General features: G+C 41.8%; 1 pseudogene; it reads left to right on the top strand.

The window, feature by feature from the left end:
• Positions 1 to 21,861: 21,861 nt before the first annotated feature.
• LOC116272567 lies at positions 21,862 to 21,982 on the top strand (annotated as a pseudogene).
• The last annotated feature ends 419 nt before the right edge of the window (positions 21,983 to 22,401 follow it).

Below are 22,401 nucleotides of genomic sequence, written 5' to 3'. Positions count from 1 at the left end.
TAAATAATTTTCTGAAAGTCCGGAATTACAATGGCTATCATATGATGAACTGTGACCTTTTTTAATATTAAAAAAAGATTTTTGTGCTTGCATTCCCTGCACATAACAGACATTCAGTAAACATTTGTTGACTGGATTAAATAAAACACAGGGCACTAGTGAATAAGATGATCACTTTGGTATCTGCCAACTCTAAATTCTTATGAATTCTTTACTCTAACTCTGAGGCAATTTTCCAGGTTGAGTTTTTACTGTAATCAATCATTTCTACATAATTAAAACCAGCTGTGGTCTACTGCACCAGTTACCAAAGACTGGGAGACGTTTCCGTTTCATATGCATATAATAGCACTGCTCACTTAGTATTCACGTCTTCAAAATCTTTTCCTGGAAAGAACCTTTCCTGGTTGTAAAAATGAGGTCTGTGGAACTTACATGCCACCCTTTGAAGGCTTTGTATTATAAATTCATTCAGAAACATGGATTACGTCTGCTTGTGAGGGAAGAATTAGGAGACAGTGTAGCACATCCACAGTTGGAAGGACATTTCAAAGGCTCGTCACAAAAACCCAATTATTTATTTTGCCATACAGTGCTGTTAAGTTCTGAGATAGTGACATAAGAATATAAAATAAAATATGTTGGCTTGTAGGTTGAGAACGCTCATGGTGCTCTCCTCACCCACCTCTGAGACTATCCCAGGAGGAAGGATGTTACCATGGATCAACCGTGTTCAGGGACAGTCTTGGGTCATACTTTTTAGGGCATGGAGCATTAGAAGTGAAGCTTGAATAAGCTTGACTTAGGGGCCCATACCACTTGTGGCTCTTGAGATGGTTTTCTTTTGGAGGGGAAAGGAAGAAGGAGAAGACTTGGCGTCTTCATTTCATTCTCTCTTGCTTCTTCACTCTCGCGCTTTCCCATCTTCCTGGTTAAGTCAGAAGGGCTGTGCTGAGTTCACCTGAGGGCTGGGGCTGGCTACCCAGAGCAGCTCTGACCTGTGCATTGGTACACACACAGCCTCTCTCTGTCGCCTCTTCTTGGGCCCACATTTCTGATTTTCACTGGATTGGTCTTGCCTGACCACTGCGTGCTGGGATGAGGGAGGCTGAGACTCAGGTGGTACTTAGAGAGGAGGTCATGTAGGCTGTTACCCATTTTATTTCTAGGTGCTAGGCCACATAACCTGGGTGAGCCTTGCCTGCCAGTGGAGTGTAGTAGCGTTGGAGGCCAGTGCCCAAGTTCTATCAAAATGTCCTTTAACTCCACGCTGTCTTCCACACATACGTAGCCCTCTGAAACTTCTCACGGGCTTGGGGATACATGGAGAATAGGATTGAAGACATCTGATCTTCTGTCTAGGTCATCTATTTCTGTTTGCAACAATATATCATATGCTATTTAAGAGGAGGATTTTAGGTAGAGATTACAGGAAGTACACATTGGCTTGATTTTATAATAGAGAAAATTGTTTTGAAATGTAACAACCCACAAATTTAAAGTTAGAAGGGTTTGGCGCGGTGGCTCATATCTGTAATCTCAGCACTTAGTGAGGCTCAGGTGGGAGCATCACTTGAGGCCAGGAGTTTGAGGCCAACCTGGGCAATATAGCAAGACCTCATTTCTACAAAAAAATAAAAAATAAAAAAAGCCAGGTGTGGTGGTGCACACTTGTAATCCCAGCTACTCAGGAATCTGAGGTGGAAGGATCGCTTGAGCCTGGGAGGTCAAGGCTGCAGTGAGCTGTGATTGTACCACTGCACTCCAGCCTGGGTAACAGAGCAAGACCCTGTCTTTTAAAGAAAGTTAGAAGGCTAGGATTTAAATCCCACCAACTACGTGATGTTGGCTAAAATATTTAGCCTCTTGGTTTCCTGGAAGAGTGTGTGTGTGTGTGTGTGTGTGTGTGATATCTTATAGGAGTTAGGAGTAAATGAGCTTCCAGAGATAACAATTGTCTGCTATATGCCAGTTCTTTTTTGTTGTTTGTTGGTTTTGTTCTTTGTGAGACAGGGTCTTGCTCTGTCACCCAGGCTGGAGTGCAGTGACACGATCACAGCTCACTGCATCCTTGACCTCCTGAGCTCAAGCGATCCTCCCACTTCAGTCTCCCAGGTAGCTGGGACCACAGGCATGAGCCACCATGCCTGGCTAATTTTTAAATATTTTTGTAGAGATGGGGGTCTCCCTATGTTGCCTAGGCTATTCTCGAACTCTTGGGCTCAAGCAATCCTCCTGCCTTGGCTTCTCAAAGTGTTGGAATGACAGGCATGAGCCACCGCAACTGGCTCGATATACCAGTTTAAGAAAATAAATGAATTAAATGTTTCTTAGGAGAAGTCCATTTGTTCCATTTTTAAAAAGGATCCAATGTCAGAACTCAAACTAGAGGGCACTGGCTCATTCCTGTGTCTCATAATGCCCCAGGGAGGCCAGACACCTTTTCCCTCAGCTCTATCTTCTTGCCTTGGGTTTGAAAATGGAAGGATTTGTAAGGGAGGATTTACATTCATGGCAAAACTTCATTCTGCACTCCTGTGTCCCCTTCAGCCAAGGTCAAATGGCCCAGGTGGCTTCTCAATTATAGGTCCTGATCCTTAACAAAATGAACATTTATTCAAACATACTATGAATAATGCTAAGTACCCTACATAGATTATCTATTTAATCTTCAAAACACACATAAGGGGAGGCTCTGTTTATTTTTATCCTATTTTTTACATATGAGAAAACTGAACCTTAGACAGATTCAGTGATTTGCCCAGGGAACACAGTTAATAAGTAGGTAGCTAGTGGCTGAATTTGGCAGCCTGACCTTAAAGCCTCAACTCTGACCCAGATGTCACTAGGTTCCCTTATTGATGTCTCACCTGCAGTTATCCATGCATCCTAATTGACCTCAACAGTCCTGGTTTCAACTGTTCTGTCGCTTTAGTCTGTGAAGATGCTCTAACTTGTCAAATTCTGAGTTTCAGTTTCTGGTAATGTTTTAGCCATAGGTGACAATCACGTATTCACTGAACAGACACTTACATAGTGCCTATTATTCTAGCTGTTCTATTGAAGTTAATTTATTAAATTAATATTAGGGTTAATCTAATTTAATCCTTATAACAACTGCATAAAGTACAGACAACCCTCCGTATCTGTGGATTCTGTATCTGTAGATTCAACTAACCTCAGATCAAAAATATTCGGGGGAAAAAATTGCACAAAGTTCCGTAGAGCACAACTTGGATTTACCATGCACTGAGTACTACATTGAATCTACATGAATAAAGTGATGTAAAGCATTGGATCAGGTATCGTAAATAATCTAGAGATGCTTTAAAGAATATGAGAGGATGTGAGTAGGTTATATGCAAATACTATGCCATTTTATATAAGGGACTTGCACATTCACAGATTTTGGTATGAGGGGTGACCTGGGACCAATTCCCAGGATGCCAAGGGTTGTCTATGTGTATTAGCACATTATTTCCATTGTACAGATGGGGAAATTGAAGAACAGAGGGGTTAAGTAACTTGGTCCAGTTGACAGGACTAATAAATGGTAAGTGGCTGAGTTGGGATTCAAACGCAGACTACTAAGTAGTAACCATTACACCATGGTGCCCGTACGGTATTTGTGGTATTAGTCAATGGAATATTTACCGTATGCTCAGCACTCTATTATGGAGGATATACACATGGACTCTTGCTGCTCACAAATTGCAATACAGTGTTTTCTGTATCAGAAGTTTTCTTTCCATGGTTTCAGTTACCCATGATTAGCCATGGTCTGAAAATGTTAAATAAAAGGTTTCAGAAATAATCAATTCATAAGTTTCAAATTACATACCGTTTTGAGCAGCATGATGAAATTGCACATCATCTGACTCTGTCCTGTGGGGATATGAATCACTCCTTTGTCCAGTGTATCCATACTGTATGTGCCACCTACCTGTGAGTTATTGACATTGTCTGCTCCTGACATCCAACCACGGACACATCACAAGAAGAAGGGTGAGTACAGCATAATAGGATGTTTTGAGAGAGAGAGACCTCATTTACATAACTTTTCTTACAGTATATTGTTATAATTGTTCTATTTTGTCATTAGTTATAATTGTTAATCTCTTATTGTGTCTAATTTATAGATTAAACTTTATTATAGGTATGTATATATAAGAAAAAAACAGTATTTATAGGGCTTGATACTATCCTTGGTTTCAAGCATCCACTGGAGGTCTTGGAAAGTATCCCCTGAGGATAAGGCGGGAAGACTGTAAATAGTTGCTCAGAGGAGGGTAAAGTTCCAATGGACTGGAACAGACTGAAGGAGTGGTAGGCACTGCCATTTCCTCTTCCCTTCTAATAGCATGCCGGTTTTGTTTAGGAGAGCCATGTGCCCAGTAAGAGGTAGCCACCCAATCAGATGAGAGAGGAAGTCCGGTGAGTGGGGCTTCCAGGAAAGCGACTATTTTCTTGGTACAAAGGCACAGAGTCAGTTGGCATGCACCTTGGACCCTCTGCCCCTGCCCCTTCTCTTTGCCTGGAACCCAGACACAACACCTAGAGTAGAGCAGCCATCTTACCCACCATGAGGACCAAAGCCAGTCGCTGGAGTTGTCAGACAAGGACGTCAGAAGCAGCCTGGTCCTTGGTGATTTCTCTGAGCAGCTGTAAGAGTCCTGGGCTATCTGCTTCTGGACTTCCTGGTGTGTGAGAGAACAAACCCCTATTTGGTTAAAATAATGTAGTTAAGTTTCTGTTACAAGCAATTGAACAAATTGTTACGTGTAAGCCTTCATGGTGGAGACAGTCTCTATCTAGGGTTTGAAGGTGAGGAATATTCACCTAGGTTGGGAGAAAGGAGAAGCTATTCCAGGGATGCAGTACGTCCCACCCAGTGGCAGGGAAGCAGAACCAGCACATGCATTCAGGGCAATGTCGAGAGCCAACCACCCTGGGCAGAGTACAGTTAACTTAATTTTGTAATGCCTAAGGGAGAACAAGAAGGGTAAAGGAGCTGATGTATGAAACAGCATAGAAAGGCTGGAGACTTGGTGAGAAGGTGAGAAGCAAGGCTTGGGCCACATCATGGATTTTATTTTTTATCTATTTATTTATTTTTTGTTTTGTTTTGTTTTGAGATGGAGTCTTGCTATGTTGACCAGGCTGGAGTACAGTGGCGCGATCTCAGCGCACCTCGATCTTTGCCTCCTGGGTTCAAGTGATTCTCCTGCCTCAGTCTCCCGAGTAGCTGGGACTACATGTGCGTGCCACCACACCCAGCTAATTTTTGTATTTTTAGTAGAGATGGGGTTTTACCATATTGGCCAGGATGATCTCAATCTCTTGACCTCGTGATCTGCCTGCCTCAGCCTCCCAAAGTGCTGGGATTACAAGCATGAACCACCACACCCAGCTTATTTATTTACTTCTATAGACAGCATCTCACTTTGTCGCCCAGCCTGGGATGTTGTGGTGCATTCATAGCTCATTGTAACCTGGGCTTAGGTGATCTTCCTGCCTCAGCGTCCTGAGTAGCTAGGACTATAGGCGCATGCCACCATGCTTGGCTCATATTTTGGGTTTTGAACTAAACAGTTTAGACTTTATTAATATAGAGGTGGAGTTTGGGGCAAGGACATACAAAGCCAAGTAGAAACACATCCAGACATTTTATACATGGAACTAGATCTTCACACAGTCAGTGTACAAGTATTTCCAAGCATTTCAGCATGTGTCAGACATGGTTCTAGGCCCAGAGTGAAAGGTCAAGGTTCTGTAAAATAATATTAAGCTCAATTTTGGACCCCTAAACAAGTATTTTATAGAAAGGGTTCCATTATCATTTTAAAATGATGAAACAGAGTGTTTTCGGGGGCAGTGACTGGGTTCAAATCCTGGCTTTGTCACTTGTTCACTGAGTGGCTGTGGACAGGTTTCTTTACATCTTTTGCCTCAGTCTCCTCGGTTATATTATGAAGTTAATAAAAGTACTTTCCTGACAGTTTAATCTTAAGGATTAAATGAGGTAGTACTGATTCAGTGGTTTTTGTCTAATTAACAGCAGGTCTAGTTTTCCATTGTTCAGTCCCTAAAATCATGGAGTGTCCTTGAGACCTTTTTTCTCGTCAGCAAATCCTGCTGAATCTAATTTCAAAATAGATCCAACATCCAATTGCTTTGTGCCACAGTGATTACCATATTGGTCGTTCCTTCCAGGTATCTCCTCTTCAGAGCTGAGGTCCCTGTCCTCCACCTGCTGGGAATGTTGGCTGTCAAAGGCACACAGGTGTGTCCCTTGTGGGGCTTGCCTTGGCTGAGGAGAACTGCCTTGCTCTCCCAAGTGGCAGCCCCCAACCAAAGCCTGGCCAAAGCATGGATACGAACACCTGGCCATCTTGCCTGTGGTCGACAGAGTGATAGTCTAATCCCGAGACCTGTGAATGTCTTAGGTTACATGGCAAGGGGAAGTAAGGTTGCTAACCAGTTGATGTTCAGATGTAGAGATTGTCCTGGATCATTTGGGTGGGCCCAGTGTAATCACAAGGCTCCATATAAATGACAGAGGGAGGCAGGACAGAGTCAGAGAAGGAGATGTGATGGCAATTGCTGGGATTCAGGTGGCCTCTAAAAGGTGCAATGCAGGCAGCTTCTAAGCTTCTAGCAGCAGGAAAAGGCAGGGAAACAGATTTTCCCTCTCAAGTCTCTAGTAGAATGCAGCTCTGCTGACACCTTACCAGTCCCATGAGACCCATTTGGGGCTCTTACCCTTCTGTTATTTAGAATTGTAAAATAATACATTTGTGTTGTTTTAAGCCACCAAGCTTGTGGTAATTTGTTATAGCAGTCAGGGAAAGCTAATCTAACTTTGGACAAATCTGAAGGGCCATCCCAGCTCCAGGGCTCCCCATAGGATAGGCTGAGGCGTCAGATGCCACTGTCTTTCAGGTCAGCTTCTCCCTCTGACCTATTATGCTTTCTTCAAGTCCTGACATGAGTATCTCCCAAGAGCACCCCCCTATAGCCCTGTGGATGTAATTGCTCATCTCAGAGTTAGTTTCCAAGGATCCAGATCTAAGACAATATCTCACCTGGATTGTTATACTAGCCCCCTAAATGGTCTCCATGCTTATGTCCTTAACCCTGCAGTCTCTGCTCAACACGGGAGCTGCAAAGACTCTGTTAGAACACAAATTAGATCAAGACACTCCATAGCTTTCCCTTCCACTCAAAGTAAATGTCCAATTCCCTTTTTTTTTAAGACAAGGTCTGGCTCTATCACCCTGGCCGGAGTGCAGTGGCACAATTTCAGCTTACTGCAACCTCCACTTCCCAGGCTCAAGCCATCCTTCCTCTGCCTCCTGAGTGGCTGGGTCTATAAGTGTGTGCCACCACGCCTGGCTAATTTTTTGTATTTTTGGTAGAGACAGGGTTTTGCCATGTTGCCCAGGCTGATCTCAAACTCGTGAGCTCAAGCGATCCACCCGCCTCGGCCTCCCAAAGTGCTGGAATTACAGGTGTGAGCCACCACACCTGGTTGAGGTCAAATTCCTTGCAATGATATAAAAGACTTTATAATCTGCCCGACCACCCTGCCCTTACTTCTTCAGCCTCACCCCCTGTGACTCTTCACTTGTTCACTCCACTTTAGCTACACTGCATCTTTTTTGACCTTGCCAGTAAAACTCCTGCCCCAGGACTTTTGCACTGACTCTTTGCTCATATGCCATCATTTCCCTGAGGTTCCTGATCACTCTGTTTGAATGGCAATTGTCCCTCATCCTACACTGGCACACCCTATCCCTGTTACCTGCATCATTTTCTGTATGGGCCTGTAAAGTGGCAGCTTAACTTCAAAATGCATTTTAAAACTTTTTTTCCTTTCTCTTGGGTTTCAAGATGTAACTTAGAAGCAAGCTGCAGAAGCCTTTTCCCTTAGCCTTAAAATAAACTCCACATCCCTCTCTTTCTCACCGTATACACGCCCTTCACATTTATCTAACTATATGCTGATATCTAACTATGTGCCTACTTAGAATTTCCAGGGACAAATCCTGAGAGAGACAGATCAAGCCTGGAGACCCAGCTGCAGAATTCCAGAGATTACCTCAAGGTGGCTAATCAACAACCTGGCCATTGTCGAGATGACGCCAGCCCACACTCCAGGTGGACTAGGACCCGAGATAGCCACTGGAATAAAATTCAGTGCACTTCCTGCATCCCTTCCATATCAGGTCTTCCCTTTTTAAACCCTTGCCTTCCCACCTCAAAATTCAAAGTGGTTGCTTTGGATAGGAATCCAGCCACTTTCCCTTTGCCAACTTTGGAAATAAAGTCACTTTTCCCTACCATACCTCGCTCTTGTTAATTGGACTCTGCAAGCAGTGACTGAAGCTGTGTTCAGTTACAGACTTATAACTTTCTAATATACTGTATATTTATTTTGTTTATTATTTTTCTTCTCTCATTAGACTATAAGCTCTATGAAGCCATGTATTTTTATTTATTTACTGCTCTAGCCCCAGTGTTTAGGACCATGCCTGGCAAAGAGTGGCACTCACTAAAAACTTGCTGAATGACTAAGTGCAGTGCACTATTCTAAAGTATTTAGAACAGTGTCTGACACATAGTGAGTGCTCAATAAAGGCTAGCTATTAATATTATTTTTTGCCAGTGGAGAGGAGGTCATGAGATTCCTGTCACTGCAGAAGCCACTCATATACAGCATTTGATCCCGTGATCCTGCGAGAAGTGGAAGACAAATGATATGCACATGTTAATTAGGACACTAGTTTCCTTGTTTTTATGTGTGTGAACCAACCCCCATGATGAGTTGAATTCCCTTTAGAACAGATGTAAAACCATACATCTGAGTCTCTCACATGTACCTAAGAGGTGATGAAGGGCAGAGAGGAGGCTGTGGGCTGGAGGTGTTTGGAACCACAATTTGGGCCCGGAGAATCCGAGCTCAGGGAAGTCTGATCTGGCCCCAGGTCAGGCCTGATTGATTTGGGGACCATTTTGGGAAATGGGGAAAATCCAGCAGTTATACTGTAGCAGAAAGGCTGATGGTAGTTTATGCTGATTCTGAACTTTTCTTTATTAGAAGAGCTGCCTTTTTAAAATGAGATGTCTATGAAAAAAGAACCCAGAGAAATATGTATGTGTCTCTGGTTCCCGGCACAGAGCTCGTAAAGCTCTAGTAATTCTCTGAGTGATAAGAGCATCTTTTGTTCTAATGAGGCAACTCTTGCTAGGCTCCTTTATAACTTCAGGATGGAGGTTGGTTGCCAGGAAGACCAAGTCTTGATGAGAAACTTGGAACTTTCAGTCGCATCCTCCAAGGGAGAAAAGTTAGGGCTTCAGTTAATAATCAATCATGCCTACAAGATGAAGCCTCCATAAAACCCCCTAAATGCTTGGTGACCACATCAAGGTGCTGGGAAGGTGCCAGAGGAAACTCCACGCACCACCCCCACACCTCGACTTATGCATCTTTTCCATTTGGCTGTTTCTGAGTTTGGCTATTTCTGAGTTTATAATAAACTGGTAATAATATGTAAAGTGTTTTCCTAAGTTCTGTGAGCTGTTCTAGGAGGGGGTTGTGGGAACCCCTGATTTGTAGTTGGTGGCTCAGAAGCCCAGAGGTCCTGGACTTGTGATTGGCATCTGAAGTCTGACATGGGGACAGTTTTGTGGAACTGAGTCCTTTCACTTGTGTCATCTGACACTAACTCTGGTAGTTAGTGTCAGAATTGAATTGAATTGTACAACATCCAGTTGTTGTCTGGAGAGTTGGAGAATTGGTTGGTGGGAGGAAAAAATCTCATTTGGTGTCAGATATGTTGTGAGAAAAGAAAAAAAAAAAAAAAAAAAACTCGTGACCTCTGTCTTTTCTTGAACTGATTGTGCTGTTACCATGCAGTAATAGTCGAAGGTGAGGTCTTTTCTTTTGGTAGGTTTTAGGGAAAAAAGCTCAGAAACATACTTTGAAATTGGAAACAGCAAGAGTATATGGATGTGTATGTGTAAGATATTCTGATTCCTAGGGGTATACACAACCACCTTTATTATTATTATATATTTTTAGAGTTGGGGTCTTCCTGTATTGCCCAGGCTGGCCTCAAACTCCTGGACTCACAGGATTCTCCCACCTTAGCCTCCCGAATAGCTAGAACTATAGGCATGCACCACTGCACTCGGCCACAACAATTTTAAGAAAAAAATCTCGCCTGGTAAGGTGACTCACGCCTATAATTCCAGCACTGTTGGAGGTCAAAGTGAAAGGATCACTTAGGGCCAGGAGTTAAAGACAAGCCTGGGCAGCATAGTGAGGCCCCATCTCTACAAAAAAATTAAAAAAATTAGCTGGGTGTAGTGGCATGTGCTCAGGAGGCTGAGCTGGGAGGATTGCTGCAGTGAGGCATAATGGTGCCACTGCACTCCAGCCTAAGTGACAGAGTGAGATCCTGTCTCAAAAAAAAAAAAAAAAAAAAAAATCTATCCTGCTTGATATAGATCTAGATTTGTAGTCATCATAGAATAGCAACATGGCCAATTCTGCCATCTGTTGGTGTATGAGCCCTATGAAGAATCAACTTTGTGTGAGAGACATTTGAAATCATTGAATGCTGGAATAAAAAATCATATAATGCATAAGCTGTCAGTGACAGGCGAGGTCAGTCCTATTTCTCATGATCTCTTTGAGATAGATAGATACTTTATAACCTTTACTGCTTGTTCAATTCAAAAACAGACAATACATTGGAATGTCTTAGGGCCACTGAAGCTCAGTTCTGTTTTGATCCCTATTGTTGAGGTTAGCACCTATTCAGATCTCTTTATAATGACACTGGAAATTACATATGTAAAAATATGTATACAGTTACTCCTGTAATTTTTTGTTAAAAAAGGTTAATTTCCAATTTTTAAATAATTCATTTTAAAGATATGGGATGGGGGCTCTTTCCTGAAATTTAAATAGTATTCAAGTCATAGCATAGTGCCTCAGGACTTCCACATCTATTGTATACTGCTTGCTTAAAAAAGTTGAATTTCTAATGCATTTAAAAATTAATGCTTCGGCTGTGTGTGGTGGCTCATGCCTGTAATCCAGCACTTTGAGAGGCTGAGGTGGGCAGATCACAAGGTCAAGAGATCACGACCATCCTGGCCAACATAGTGAAACCCTGTCTCTACTAAAAATACAAAAATTAGCTGGGTATGGTGATGCATGCCTGTAGTCCCAGCTACTCGGGAGGCTGAGGCAGGAGAATCACTTGAACCCAGGAGGTGGAGGTTTCAGTGAGCTGAGATTGCACCACTGCACTCTAGCCTGGCAACAGAGTGAGACTCTGTCTCAAAAAAAAAAAAAAAATTAATTAATTAATGCTTCTTGAAGAAAATATCCTTCTACTCAGTGAGGAAAACATGAAATATACACTTATAGAGTATTATTTTTGGCTCTTGAATACTATACATTTTTCTTTGTCATACTTCTGTTAACTTATTACAGTATCTTGAAAACTTTTGAAATAGCACACATTGCTCAAGCATGTTTTTCCATGTGGAAAGCCTTAGTGCTTTTTCTACTGCACTTTTACTTAGTGATTCATTTTCTATCTTGTCTCAGGACCCAAGATGAATTGAACTAAACATGCAACCCCCCGCCCCCGTCTTTACTGTTTTTCGTCCTATTTTTGGTGGGCCATTTTATAAATTTAATTTTGGAAATTAGCCTAATCTTCTAAGGTGTGAGAATCTTGTCCAGAATTGCCTGATCTTCCCACTCACTCTTGCAGCCCAGGGGCTAATCATTTCCCTGCTGCATTGACCTGGAGTGATGATTGATGTTTCTAGCCACCTCCGTCTCCACCGATATGATTTAAAAATCTAATTTGCTTCAAATATCCTGTATGACAGGGATCACTGCCACAACTTCAATTCTTTACTGAGGGAATAGTCAGTGAACAGATTGAAGCCCAATGCTATTGCTTTGTGCCTTCCCAATGTCACTTCTGAGTCTGCATCAAAACAACAACACATACTTGAACTTGTATTTTTTTAAAAAATTTGCTTTAGTGCTCATAATCTTTTTCAATCCCTTTTCCTGGTATCTAAAATATCTTAGCAACAACTCTCATCTTTGAGCAACCATCAGGGTATAGTTTCAAATACTACAGCAATCAAAGCATCCTACTTCATTACTTGCTGATTTTTTCCAGGCAATCTATTTTTATTTTGTGAATATAACAGCGATATAGAAGCACATAATTTACTACCCTTCTCTCTAATCCTCAAGAAAACTCTTTCTGTGACAAGCAAATTTCCAAGACTCTGTGACTTTTTTCATTCTTTTTTCTTTTTTTGAGATAGAGTTTCGCTCTTGTCACCCAGGCTGGAGTGCAATGGCACCATCTCAGCTCACTGCAACTTCTGCCTCCTGGGTTCAAGCAATTCTCCTGCCTCGGCCTCCTGAGTAGCTGGGATTACAGGTGCCTGCCACCACGCATGGTTAATTTTTTTATTTTTAGTAGAGACAGGGTTTCACCACATTGGCCAGGCTGGTCTTGAACTCCTGACCTCAGGTGATCCACCAGCCTCGGCTCCCCAAAGTGCCGGGATTATAGGTGTAAGCCACCATACCTGGCCAACTCTGACTTTTAAAGAGCCTCTGTTTGCTGCTGATTGATTAAGCTCAGTTATCATTTGAAAACTTCCCAAAGAAGGCAGACTATATTCTGATGGAAAAATCACTATTATGATATACTAACATGAACCCTGTGAACCTCACCATTAACCAGAGATTTAAAAAGGTTTTAAATTGAGGTATAATATATAAACAGTGAAGTGTACAAATCCTGTGTAAACATGATGAATTTACACACACACACACACACACACACCCCCATGTAGCCACTGCCTAGATCAAGATATATTTCCAACAGCCCAGAAGGCTTCTTTGTCTCTCTTATGTCTCTTCTTAATATCCCTCTTCATGTAACCAAAGACCTGACATCTATAACCGTAGATTTGTGCTGCCTGCTCTCTAACCTCATAATAAAAGGAAACATACTGTGTGTGTAGTTTTGTGTCTGGCCTCCTTCCTTATCAGTATGTCAATGAGATTCATCCTTGTTTGTACTTAACATAGGACTGCATTCACTGTTTTGATATTCCACAGTTCATTCATCCATTCTATTACTGATGAGCATTTGGGTTGTTTACGATTTTGGGCTATTGTAAATAAAGCTATTTAGTCTGAGATTTTCACATATAAAAGAGCACCTAGCTACACACAAATTCTGCTGTTCGGACAATCCTTTATGTGATGATAGACACAGAGTAGAAAATTAAATCAAGGCTGGGCGTGGTGGCTCATGCCTGTAATACTAGCATTTTGGGAGGCTGAGGCAGGCAGATCACGAGGTCAGGAGATTGAGAACATCCTGGCCAACATGGTGAAACCCCGTTTCTACTAAAAATACAAAAATTAGCTGGGTGTCGTGGCGCGTGCCTGTAATCCCAGCTACTCGGGAGGCTAAGGCAGAAGCATCTCTTGAACCTGGGAGGTGGAGGTTGCAGTGAGCCGAGATTGCACCACTGCACCCCAGCCTGGTGACAGGGGGAGACACCATCTCAAAGAAAAAAAAAAGTATTCTGTGAATCAAAGGATACAACTTTGCTTGTGTGTATCAAAGGATACTTTAAAAGCAAAAATACAACCTACTAGGTGGGGGGAAATATTTGCAAAGCACATATCTGATAAAGTATTAATATCTGGAATATATGAAGAATACCTAAAACTCAAAAATATAACCTAATTCAAAAATGGGCAAAAGACTTGAATAGAAATTTCTCCAAAGAAGGTATACAAATGGTCCATAAACCCATAAAAAGATGTTTGGTGTCATGAGTCATTAGGGAAATTTAAATCAAAATCACAATGAGTACCACCTCACACCTGCTAGCATGGCTATAGTTAAAAGACAAAACAAGATGGAAAATAACAAGTGTTGGTGAGGATGTGTAGATGTGTAGAAATTGGAACCTTGCACATTACTGGTGAGAAGGTAAATTGGTACAGACACTATGGGAAACAATTTGACAATTTCTCAGAAGGTTAAACATAAAACTACCATATGATCCAGTCATTCTACTTCAGTTATATACCCAAAAGAATTGAAAGAGGAAATCTATCTTATCTATCAGAAATTTCAACAGAAATTTATCATCTATCTATTATCTATCTATCTCTCTCTCTCTCTGTTTTTAAAATTAGAACTTGGAGAGATAAAGAACAGATGTTTGCACACCAAATTTAATAGCAGTGTTACTCACAAATGCCAAAAGGTATAAACAACCCAAGTGTCCATGAACAGATGAATGGATAAACAAAATGTGGTTTGTGTACACACACACACTAGTATTATTCAGCCATAAAAAGGAATACAATTTTGGTATATGCTACAACATGGATGAAACTTAAAAGCAAGTCAGACACAGAAGGACATATATTGTATGATTTCACATGTATGAAGTACCTAGAACAGGCAAATTCATAGAGACAGAAAGTGGAATAGTGGTTACCAGGGGCTGGGAGTAGGAGAATGGAGGAGTTATTATTTAATGTGTAGTTTTTGTGGGGCTGATGAAAAACTCTTAAGTTTAGATAATGGTGATGGTTATACAACATTGTGAATGTATTTACTGCCACTTAACTGCACACTTATCAATGGCTAAAATGGTAAATACTATGCATATTTTCCCACAACAAAAGACCAACTATAGGTATAAAACAGTAGTTTTTCAGTAGTCATTCATTCAACACATGCTTATAGGATGCCATCTGAAAATAAGACCCTGTGTTAGGCACTGATGGAAAGAAAGATAAATCAGACATACTATATTAGTTTCCTATTGCTGCTGTAAAAAAGTACCGTAATCTTTTTGGCTTAATACAACACAAATTTATTATCTTACAGTTCTGTGGGTGAGAAGTTCAAAATGGGTCTCACTGGGCTAAAATAAAGATACGGCAGGGCCGGGTTCCTTCTGGGGCTCTGTGGGAGAATCTGTTTCCAGGCCTTTTCCAGCTTTGGGGGGCTGCCCCTGTTCCTTGGCTCATGGCTCCCCCAGCCCCCCATCCTCATAGAGCAGCAATTGCATCATTTCAACCCTGCTTCCATGATTGCATCTCCTCTGGCTCAGATTGTCCTGCCTTCTTTCATTTATAAGGACCCTTGTAATTACCTTGGGCCCTCCTAGATGATCCAGGATAATCTCTCCATCTCTACAGAAGATTAGCAGCTTTCATTTCATCTGCAACTTTAATTCCTCCTTTCCATGTAACCTAACATATTCACAGATAACAAGGATTAGGACATGGTTGTCTTTGGGGGCCATTACCCTGCTTACCACACAGATCTTCCTGATTTTGAAGATCAGTAGGAGAGATGACAAAAGGTCATCAGTGGTGCTGCTGCTGTGCTCTGAGATTTCAGGGTGAGAAAGATTATTCCAGCTGAGAGAATCAAGAAACTTTTCTCAGAGACTATATGGACTATATAGAAACCAGTCAAGAAATATATACAAGGGTACCCTCTATGTCAAGGACTTTCTGAGTGTTTTGTGGCATATGTGAGCTACATTTCACATTCAGTGGCGGCAGGATCATTAGAAAGCAGCAGATTAGCTGGGCGTGGTGGCTCACGCCTGTAATCCCAGCACTCTGGAAAGTCGAGGCAGGCGAATCACCTGACCTCAGGAGTTCGAGGGCAACATGGTAAAACACTGTCTCTACTAAAATACAAAAAATCAGCTGGGTGCGGTGGCATGCACCTATAGTTCCAGCTACTTGGGAGGCTGAGGCAGGGAGAATCGCTTGAGCCCAGGAGGCGGAGGCACCAGTGAGCAGAGATCATGCCACTGTGCTCCAGCTTGGGCTACAGAGTGATTGATATTCCATCTCAAAAAATAAAATAAAATAAAATAAAATAAGAAATAAAAAGGAAAAAGAAAAGAAAGAAAGAAAGCAAGAAAGCAGTAGCAGATTAGTCAATGCCAGAGAGTGATCCACAGTGGCTGCACAGTGGCATAATTCCATGGGGCAGTTTAGGGATAGGACAGCTATGCTGTTGTTGCTTGACAAGCAAGGGTGCCAGGACCACTATTTCCCAGTATCATGCAGAGGAGGACCTTACATACATGGTACCTGCTGGCAAACCGGAAATCCAGAGAAATGTGAATTCTGGCTCTAGCACTGAAAGTGTAATCTACCTACAAATGGCTGCCTGGCCTTGTGCTTCTCTTACACATGAAGTGGTTATAATTTAGATTGCTTGCCAGTGTTTGCATTTGTACTACATTATCCAAGTAGTGACCTCACCAGCATTTTCGTATAGATGGCTACTGATAAACAGCAGTAAAATGTATCTTCTGATGTAAGCTTTTTGTATGATGCCCATGTACCTTCAATAGCACCAAAAAGCACTTTCACCCCACAGGAGATGGACTGAGAAATACTGCACTCCAGGTGCAGGAGCAGTGCGTCTGCACCTCCAATCCATGGCATCATGAAACAGCTCCACTAAGCATCCGAGACACCCAGTAGTGGCCACTACCATTTCCCTCCCCAACCGGCATGATTTGGTTTAGTCATCCATGTTAGTAATTGAATAAGTATGTGCTTAATAAATGTTTAATAAATGCATACAATATGAATAAACCAATAACTTCAAATATCTAAAATTCTTAACCCACGCCAACGTTGTAGTTCTGAGGGATCATACTTACCTGATTATATGCATTTCCTTGCAATAATGGCCTCATCGTCTGCACGCATCCTTGCTTAGCCAATTACATAGGTTCACTCTCAGCCTATGTCAACTCTAACTGGAAAAACACACTTATGGATGTTGGAAAAAATCTTTTTAAGGGTGGTTTTATACGAACAAGAAATATATTTCATTAGAATGTGGGCCTTGGTTAAAGGAAAACATTGCAGACCCGTGCAAACCCTGCCTGTCTCTTATTTCTAAGGATGTATCTAAGCCACAGGTGGAGCTGGCTTCCTAGAGCCCAGGAGTTTGTGTTTCTTTCTCTCCTTCTCTACTCAGTGATATCAAGAACTAATAAACCTTTTCCAGTTGTGTGACTCCAGGTCCACAAGGCCCAGACTACTTCACTTAGTGTTTTCCCTGAGAGAATGTCCAGGAAAATTTCTAGTAGACTTCTGGACATTGGTCAAAGATGTCGCGCCAGACCCATGATTCCCTTATAAATGGAACACATTCAAGAATATGTAAAGTCCTTAGGAAATCAGGTTCCCCTATTTTTGGTAAGGCTTGCATGACATTTTCTGACTCTCTTTCTCTCTTCCTTCCTTCTTTCTATGTATTTATTAATTCAACAAATATTGAGCATCTGTGGCATGCAAGGGGCTGATTAGGAACTGAGGATTCAGCTGAGAATATTAAGAAGGTCTTTGCTTCCATGGAGTTTACATTCCAGTGAGAAGGTCAGGTAATGAACAAGTAGACAAATTAATTACTTCAGCCTGTAAGCACCAATAAGATAGTACACAGAGTGCCGTGATAGAGAATAACACGGGGAAAGCATGTTATTTTCATGCACTGAAATTCATATACCTGGACAACTATCTGCAGGTGTGTGAATAACACTGAGCTAGTCTTTTGGGGGCAGCCCCCGAGGAGAAAGCTTGGGTCAGTCTTGCTGGTGAAGGAGGAAAAAGAAAACTGAAAATGCCAGGGCAGTTTATCCTGTGAAGAATTCAGAGAGAAATGAGAATCTTTTAGGTTCTCTAAGATCCATGAGGGCATGGACATCCGTCTTGCTCATCGTGGTATGTCCAGTGCGTAGCCCTGTGCTGGCACACAGAAAAAGTTCCCAAAGCAGTCACAAATGAAAAACCCAACAGATCCTGAAAAGCACACATTAATGGGATTGCTTCTTTCTTTTGTCTTAGGTAGAAGAAAATCCCACAGTATTCAGAGTGATAAGTCTTGATGCCCAGACCCCTTTCCAAACAGAGCAGACTGTGATGGCTCTGGGCATGCCCTTAATAAGGCCCTTAGTAAGGAGTGGCAACAGGCTCAGGGCTGCAAGGACAATCTTCCTCACAGCGTCTTCCAGGAGGCGAAACCACTAGAGTATATTCCTGAGAAATATTAAGACATTAGTGCTGGCTGATTGCTGATCGGGTGTTTGAGAAAGGATTATCTCTTGGGTTCAGATTGCTGTTTACCAGAAGAAAATGAATACTCTTGATCCATCCCACAAAGGGTTCATTAGGAAAATACATTGCCCTATTATAGCATTTACTGTCTTGTAATTTATTTGTGCACACATCAATCTCTTACTCCAACAGACCGTAAACTTCTTTTGTGGCAGTTTTAAAATATGGTGGGCAGAAGAGACTAAGTCTTGTCTTGAAGCTGCATTTTCATAATAAGCATATGTCTTGAAATTACAGGTCTTAGATCAATAAAGATAGCATTTTTCTTTTTTTTTTTTTTTAAAGACAGGGTCTTGCTCTGTCACCCAGCCTGGAATGCAGTGGTGCAATCTTGGCTCACTACAGCCTCTGCCTCCCAGGCTCAAGCCATCCTCCCACATCAGCTTCCCAAGTAGTTGGGACTTCAGGCATGCACCAGCATGCTAGGCTAGTTTTTATTTTTTTGTAGAGGTGAAATCTTGCTATACTGTGCAGGCTGGTCTCCAACTCCTGAGCTCAAGTGATCTTCCCACCTCGGCCTCCCAAAGTGCTGGAATTACAGGTGTGAGCCACCATGCCAGGCAGCATTTTAATTTTTTCGCCAGATTTCTCACTTTCTGTTTATTTTCATCCTCATCATGTTACCTGGGTGGCTTTCGGGTAACTGCTGAAGATTATGGTCAGGCTACCCGCCTCTCTGGATTACTCCCTCAGCGCGAATCTCCCCCTCTCCAACCCCTTTCTTGTTGATCTTTTAAATCCCTGACGTTTAGCACTGTAGCTTAGTAAGTGATTGTTACATTGAGTAACAACACTAATAATTTTAAAAAAATTTAAAAAGCACAGAATACAGGTGTTAATCTTATCTTCCAATACTTGTATTTTGAATGTACAACAAGCTGCAAAAGGATAATCACGCTTAATTCAAAAATTCTTTTTTATTCTTTTTTTTTTTTTTTGAGACGGAGTCTTGCTCTTGTCACCCAGGCTGGAGTGCAGTGGCGTGATCTCAGCTCACTGCAACCTCTGCCTCCAGGGTTCAAGCAATTCTTGTGCCTCGGTCTCCTGAGCAGGCCTACAGGCACACACCACCATGCCCGGCTAATTTTTGTATTTTTAGTAGAGACAGGGTTTCACCATGTTGGCCAGACTGGTCTCAAACTCCTGACTTCAAGTGATCCACCCGCCTCAGCCTCCCAAAGTGTTGGGATTACAGGCGTGAACCACTGCGCCCGGCCAAAAATTCATTTTATTTTATTTTTGACATGGAAAAACCCTTGTTTATTTGATTAAACAAAAATAAAACAAGCTGCATAGGAACAATTTTCTCTTCCAAATGGGGTATATGGCGGCCACAAGGGAGACACTAGGGAGGCATATTGTCCTAGAATAGTGCATTTGAAGTCCACTTCATTTGTGTGAACTGCAAAGATCTCTTACAAGTGGGCTGTAGTCAGACATTTATAACTGCTGTTCCTGTCCTTCTTCTCCTAATCAAACTGCTTTGACCCCAAAGCCTCCAAACCTTCTGTTGGGACAGGTGCAAGAGGTGGAGACTAAATAACCCCTGGAGATAAATAAACTGTCATTTCACCAGGACCACTCATGAAATCCCCATAAGCTTTCCCTCCCCAGGATACGGCATTAGAGAAAGGATCTGGGCTTAAATGATTATCGCTGGGCTGCTGCCAAGAGAGAATATCATATTCCTGGCTTAATAAATTAAAAAAAAAGAAAATGTAAGTTGAATCTAAATGAAATATAATTCAATTCCCTTTTTATCCAAGTGATTTAGGTGGGCAAAGGATAGGGGCTCTGGTAAGAGCAAATTAAATGAATCCTCTGACACATCACAGTGGCTTTTAGGGCAGCATTGGGGGTGGGCTGTTGAACGGGGAGGTAAGGGCACTCCCCCAGCACCTAAGGCATATATCAGAACGCACAGTGAGAGAGGGAGGTGAGGTGAGGTAAAGCCCTGCCCCACTGTTATTCCTGTCTGCTGTAAACAGTGAGGACTCACAGAAGGTTCTTGAGTAGGGGTCTTGGACATGACCAAAGTAGAGCTTAGGAAGCTAACCTCGTCAGATCTCAATAAATACTTGTTGGGTTAATGAATGAATGATTCAGATTAATATCAAGACAGAGACATGAATCTGGCCACTTAGGAATATGGATTTCACTAAAGCCCAATGAAAAACAATCAGAAAGTGATATCAGATCAATACCATTATTAAAGTTTTAAGTTATTTATGGCTTTCTAATAGGTTCTTCTTAATGTAACAAAAGTCTTGAACAAATGTGACACGTGCAATGTGATAAAAACACAACCTGACTTTTGTTCTTATTGATCCTATAAAGTTTATTTTGTATAGTAATCTTTTCCTGCCTTGGATGAATACAGTTCACCCCAAGGTAATTTACAGTCTGTCTTGTGGTCATTTTAAGTCACAAACACAGCCCAATCCACACATTAGAATACCGAGCCCTGGAAAAATCTAAAACCTTGAATTGTATTTAATGGTGAATTGTCTCCCTTTCTTGGGCAGCCCCAGTATGAGCTGGCTGCCTGCAGTGAGAGAGGAAGGCTTGGTCCTTCATTTCTCTTTTCCTGCTCCTCTTCCTCATTAGGCTTGCCCCTAGGGTTGGGACATAAAGAGAGGAATCAGATATAGTAGAAGGGAATTTTCTTACTCAGCCCTATCTGCCATAATTTGACTTTGTGCTGAGTGTGGGCTGACGTTTAAAGCTGATATTCTCTTGAGCACTCTTTTGGGGGGTACCCCCTCTGTGGGATCTCTGGAGCTGTGTTGATGCCCCTTCTTCTGCTGACAGCTCCCCACTTTAGAGGATCCACCCCCACACACTGTGGAGTCCCATTGCCCCTTCTAGGAGGTCCTCTCTAATAGAGCCTCACACAGCCTCAGGATCGCTGGTCCTCTATCCTGTCGTACACTGGGGGAACACGCCTTGTCCTTCCACTGCAGAGGCTTGGGGTTGCAGGAATTTCCCAGAGGTAGCAGCTACTTGCTTTGGCTTCATCATCCTCAACACAATTGGCCAGCTTCTCTCTTACTCTACAGATTTTCTGGGGCAGAAATCAGCCCTCAGCTCACTGTCTTTCAAACTTCAGGTGACTCACATTAGACTCTCAGAATGGCCGTGTTGAAGGCCCTCAAAACTTGAGGGAGGTTCAGGTGTCCCCTCACCCCTTATTTCCTCTTGAGATACAGGACTTCAGGCTTACAGCAAAAACTTCCAAAAAATCCTTCTCACTAGAATTTTTCTTCTTTCTTCTTACTCTGCAACAAATCTTTTCTATTCTTGAAGAGAGAAAGAAGCCCTTGGATAAATGACCTTAAATGTTGAAACCAAACCCAAACATCAGGGTTTGTTTTGTTTTAGATTCCTCTTACAGTGTTCTGTCCCATGCACACATTGGTACCTGAGAGCTACAATGTCAGTCCCTCTGGAGAAACTGAGGTGAGAAGTGTTCTATTTTAACATTAGGTTATGTTCACCTAACAAACTATGTAGGGCATTCAATAAAGTGGCTTCAATTCTCCTCAGTGAATACTCTTGCCGTTTTGAAGCCTGACATTGAAAGAACTTCCAAGGTAACCAAATTGGTAAATATCATTTGCAGTTTTGACTGATTGTGACTATTGCCGTGATGATTGGGTTCTCACATGTGAGTTGTGTGAGATGTACTTCCTTCAAACCCTGTTACAACATCCACACATACCGTGTCTGTCATGGAAGAAGAAAAATTAAAAAAGAATAAAATGTTGACAAATACGTCACAAACATCAAAAGTCCAGGAAAAATTATGTAATTCTTTTATTAATGAATTGTCTTACATATACCTTTATAATTCTTTTGAATTTTAATATAACCAATAATTCTGAATAAATACGCAAAGCTACATGAAATTAAGGTACATAGAGGAGTAAGTAAAATCCATTTTAAACATCATTGCATTAAGCTACTTACTTATTCTTATACTACGTACATGGGCTTATTTTATAAATATATGTGGTGATTTTATCACTGGAATGTTTCTTTAGGTTGTTGTAATTTGTTGATGAATACTTTTTCATTCTCTTTTCTCTAAATCTGCTCTTTGTCTTCAGGATGCGATGTGATCCAACATATTGGGATGTATAAAATACATG

Source organism: Papio anubis, chromosome 1 (assembly GCF_008728515.1).
Source record: "Papio anubis isolate 15944 chromosome 1, Panubis1.0, whole genome shotgun sequence".
In the NCBI taxonomy this organism is placed as follows: Eukaryota; Metazoa; Chordata; class Mammalia; order Primates; family Cercopithecidae; genus Papio; species Papio anubis.
This window is presented reverse-complemented; position numbering and strand designations above follow the sequence as displayed.